Genomic DNA, 5,503 nt, shown 5'->3' on the forward strand with positions numbered 1-5,503 from the left:
GAAGCGTCTACCCTGAGAGTTGGCCTTTTCTCATTCATATTTTTAGGCCTTTCCGAACACTTATGATCAATTCTTGCATTTCCCACCTGAACATACAATATATTGCTTGAAGGATGTGCGTTGATCAAATAATCTGTGATTCATCTGATGAAAGACTGGGCTGCCCCTAGTTGATGAGCAGCATCCATTTAAGACAAAAGAGTTGCAGTAAAAGCCATGGGTAACCCAAATTTGATGTGATCCCCTGCATCATACATTCCTTAAGAAAGGTCTGCACCCACATCATTACCATCTGACAGAGCAGAGTTCCCTCTCCATGGTATGGGATTATCATTAGGAAGCTTCCCAGCCTTCTGAATAGGAAAGAAGGTCAATGCGACCTTCAAGGCTTGGGCATATTTCTGAGAAATGGCTCCGGGAGGACCTGGAACTGGCGAGCCCTGATGGTGAGAATGCTTCCTGGAATGTAGTATTGTTAACACTGCTGCCATTGAAGAACTGTAGAGCTTTGGAACATTTTGACAAATTACATATTCTAAAAAAAAACACATTAATGATTTCTTCTTCAAAACAAGGTTTTGAAGAAGAATCAATCTCACGTTGACATACAAGACGGAGTCTAACATCGGCTCCACTAGGGATGGTAGCTGTCACTTCTTGGAGGTGCCAAGAACTACAGATCTTTGGGAGAGCAGACAGTGCCTCCATCCATTGGGCAATGGAGTCATGATATGAACAAATCGACACAACTCTTGACTCAATTTTCAAACTGAAACTGAACTCAAACTGATTCGATCTCAAGACTGAAATGACTAAAAAAACTAGTTTAACATAACTTCAAACTAAAGCTGCAATGAAACTGGAATAAGATGCTACCCTTTGGATGCTTATTTATTTACAAAATCTACCCTACGTTGCTGTAAAAATAATAGATCAGGTGATACTGAAATGCCAGATTAACCATTCAAGTAAACCTAAAAATGATGTCGCTGGAGAGTGCTTCAACCAGATCACAGATGCAATTGCTGGCAGCCCTTCATGCACGTAATGAGCCTGGTCACGTACAAGACAACCTGATCTATCAATCAAACTGAAAAACGTGTCCATGTAAGTTGCCATTGGATCGCGAAAACCAGCCTCCGTTGGCTGCCCCAACTCTGCAATACATACCTCTAGCTGCACACTGTCAATGTAAACATCTGTAGGCAAGTCTGTTATTTCTTGTTTCGATGGAGGAAGGATTTCCAAAAACTTTTTAGGGTCTTGGAAATCATATGACTGGATTTGCTCATTTAAAAATTGAATCTCCTTTTCGATTCTTTCAACAACTAACTCACAAAATCTAGTTTTGAAACAAGGGAACTTTGGAGATTTCAAACATTGAAGCAAGGCACTAAAAAAATCTTCATCAAATTCAGAATCTGTTAACTCATTTCTTATTTCTTCTACAGCTTCACACAGGGCAGAGTTTGCCACATACCCCACCATTGCGTAAATGGATCAGCGAGCACTGGACTGTCTGGATCGAATTGGAGTCGCCAGGTGAATGGTTCACCCTGCATATGTGTCTGACTGTTGTCCACCATCAGCATCAGATCTGCAATTTGATGTCATGTACTGGGACAAGACAATCAACAAGTTGAATGTTCTCCCCAGTATGGTTGCTAATATGTTAGCGCTCGAATTTGCCTCAGGCTGAAGAAGGCGAAACTCAAGGCAACATCAAACCAAGCCCAGCCTCGTAGCTAGCCCTACGAGGATAGGAGAGGGCTCTCTCCAGTCTATCTCAGCAAAAAGTTTTATAAAAGGGGCTGAAATGACTTTAAAGGAAACTGATTTTAGGCTAGTAAATTGATAAAAAAGGGTTTTTAATAAATGGAGTTTTTCGGGGCTGCATGGGGCAAAGAAACAGCTTGAACAAAGAAATATAATCAAAAACACAGATTATCTCCTGAGGCAAGGTAGGCAAGAAATTTTAACATCAAATTGAGATTAAATGGAATGGCAAGACTGCTGAGGAGTTGACAAGGGCATAGAAGATGAATCCTTGTCAAACAGAAGAAAACATTAAATATGAACAAACTTAAAGGCAGAGCATATAAATTATGAATTCTACCTTAACACTTCATTTGTTCAAATGGAAACGATCATGAAATGACATGAACACATAATAGGCTACATATGAAACAAAAGAGGACACAAATGTTAAATCTCATACCACAAGAATCTCAGGGGTCAGAGCTGCATTTTTTAATTAAAATCTCTATCAAAATTTGTACAATGAAGCTCTGTTCTCTCTCCTCCACCAGCGCTCAGAACTCTTCTCTCTGACTTTTACAAATGATTTTTTAATACATTAAATAAAAATCTGCTAGGGGAAAAACAAATCGGTCCAACAACAAAGGTGATGTTTCAACTGCAATTACAAAAATTAGAAAAGGGTGTTTCATCTATTCTAAACATAGAACAACGTCCCTCTAAATCTTCTGATGATTGGCTAATTAAGAGGCAAAACTGGAGCGCAGATCCCCATAGGATTAGGACTGAAGTCTTAAATCGAATCCCATTCTTTGGCTGTGATAGATAGTCTTGACTTATCACGTTACATTTGTCATTTTAATAAAACAACCTTTAAACTAAATTCTGCCAATTCAGCTCATGGTGACAACTGTACTGAGCATGGTTGCATTCAACGTTTAATTTAAATTTATTTGTTTAGATAATCTTCGGCAAAATCACATAACCAATCTTTTGTCGACGAAAAGATTGGTTATGTGATTTTGCCGAAGATTATCTAAATAATGTTATGGATCACAGAAGTCTAAATTCCTTAAATTTATTTGCAGGAATGACCCAATAGCCAGAGTTATAATATGCCACTCATCGAATTCCAACACGTCCAACCACATGCAATATGGTAGCATCAGCAATAGCTCACAATCCGCCTTCTAAGAGCCACATTGCCTGTAATCCCACAAAATCTCCAAAGGATCCCAACAATCGCTGGTGGAAATCATGGAACAAAATCCTGAACGGGGTAATGAGGCCAGTCGCTAGTTGAAGCGCACGATTTCTGTGGAGCCGAGATGTTGCTGCGAATTGTTATCATATCAATTGGCCATATTCTGGTAGTACTGTTCCAGAATTCCGCCGATGGTGCTCGGATAACTGCCCACTGCACTATGTTTCATGGCCAACAAAGAGGATGTTGAGAATGAGATATAGTATTTGTTCAGTTGAAAGCCTTCCGTCATCCATGACAATGCTGAGGAGGTCATCATAGTGTATGTCTGGATGTCTTTTTCCCTCGTCCATGGTCTTTTTCACAAAGTCCAGTATCTTTGCTCTTGGACTTCAACGCTTTCCTGTAACTAGTCCCGGGAGGATTTATAGGCACAGAGGTGGCATCCTTCATGAATGTGAAATAATCCTTCATGAGATCATCTATCTCAGGCTCCCCATGATTGAAGCTTATCATCTGTTTTGCCATCACATCGAAAGTGAACTTCTTGGCTTCGAGCTGTGCAGAGAAGGAGCGTTGCTCCATCTTCTCCCATGACTCGCGAAAGCAAACCTCAAAGCATGGCCAAGGCTCCTAGTTAAACCACTAGATGCACCTATGTTTGCTTCAGCATACACTTTATAAGGGAATGCATACAAATTTCCCATCGCAGCAATAGCCATCTCGAGACAAAGTTCTGAATATCAGCAGCATCTTCTGCACTTTTAATCGTGCCAGACTTTGCTGCAAGAAAAACTAGCACCCCCTGCCAACAGATTTGATGATTACAAACTTTGGAACTGGATCGAATGGCCGAAGCAGATCTCTGCAGGCCATATAAAATAAAAGCAATGCATACGATGCCAAAGAGTATGATATAGTGTAAATGATAGTCACATATAGGTAGGCTTGCTTGGCACTGAAATTTCCATCCTCGTACTTTCCTTTTGCATACAAAATAAATGTAATTGCAACAAGTACGGGCTGCAATGCACCCTGCTTACAACGTCGAATGAAACACCCATCAAGAGAAATAGGAGGAATACAACATGTCATTAGATTCTATAATGACTTCAATACTTGGCCACTTAGACTTGTGACTACACCACCAGGACCATCCACCCATATTAGACATAGAGAAAGAAAATTATCGCCCATCACCAGAGACATGAATGACATTGTCGCATATACCAGCACCATGAAGATAATGCGAACCATCTATCACTGATATGTTGGCTCTGTGTAGTTCAAGAGATGTTTGTTGACAATATGTACACCATGCTTACTAGCAGCAACGCAATGACACAAGAAATCAATCAATCTCAAAACAACCTTCAGGTATTGTGCCAAATTAACCGCATCTAGATTATTCAGAAATTCAAAGTAGATATCTATTATCACTAGAAGGCTTGAATTGAAGGTATGCTATTGCTATAGGAGCCTCAGTAAGAGTCAGCAAACTGAACAATTCTTGTGCATGACGAATCAATATATCTGAGTATGCAGAATCTGTATTGCGGAACACTAATGAAGCAGATGCCATTGCTGCAGTTGACTCTGCTGCTACATCCAATCCAGGACGTGAAGAGTCTACCATGAGAGTTGGCCTTTTCTCATTCATATTTTCAGGCCTTTCCAAACACTTATGATCAATGCTTGCATTTCCTACCTGAACATACAATACATTGCTTGAAGGATGTGCATTGATCAAATAATCTGTGATCCTTCTGATGAAAGACTGGGCTGCCCCTAGTTGATGAGCAGCATCCATTTAAGACAAAAGAGTTGCAGTAAAAGCCATGGGTAACCCAAATTTGATGTGATCCCCTCCATCATACATTCCTTAAGAAAGGTCTGCACCCACATCATTACCATCTGACAGAGCAGAGTTCCCTCTCCATGGTATGGGATTATCATTAGGAAGCTTCCCAGCCTTCTGAATAGGAAAGAAGGTCAATGCGACCTTCAAGGCTTGGGCATATTTCTGAGAAATGGCTCTGGGAGGACCTGGAACTGGCGAGCCCTGATGGTGAGAATGCTTCCTGGAATTTAGTATTGTTAACACTGCTGCCATTGAAGAACTGTATAGCTTTGGAACATTTTGACAAATTACATATTCTAAAAAAAAACACATTTAATGATTTCTTCTTCAAAACAAGGTTTTGAAGAAGAATCAATCTCACGCTGACATACAAGACGGAGTCTAACAGAAGTGGTCGATGCCCCTCTGGATTACAACCTTCTCCTGGGTCGTAGTTGGTCTTACGCTATGACAGCTGTCGTTTCATCGGTCTTCCGGCTTGTGAACTTTCCTCATAATGGGAAGATCGTAACTATAGATCAGCTAACTTACTTTTCGTTCGACCCAGCCTCTTCTGAAAGTATTCAACATGTCGGTAAAACAACCATCCCTTATAAGGATGTTGGGGTAGGACTCGTTAAAGATTCCGGTTTACTGGGAAATTTTTCTTTTCCTCCTCCAAATGTAACGTCTTCTATAGC

At 40.4% G+C, this 5,503-nt stretch overlaps 1 pseudogene; it reads right to left on the reverse strand.

The window, feature by feature from the left end:
• Positions 1-260: 260 nt before the first annotated feature.
• Positions 261-4,772, reverse strand: LOC149208460 (uncharacterized; annotated as a pseudogene).
• Positions 4,773-5,503: the final 731 nt, after the last annotated feature.

Source organism: Pinus tabuliformis, chromosome 1_2 (assembly GCF_031772625.1).
Source record: "Pinus tabuliformis cultivar Carrire ecotype Pingquan chromosome 1_2, CPIR1, whole genome shotgun sequence".
NCBI classification, from domain to species: Eukaryota; Viridiplantae; Streptophyta; class Pinopsida; order Pinales; family Pinaceae; genus Pinus; species Pinus tabuliformis.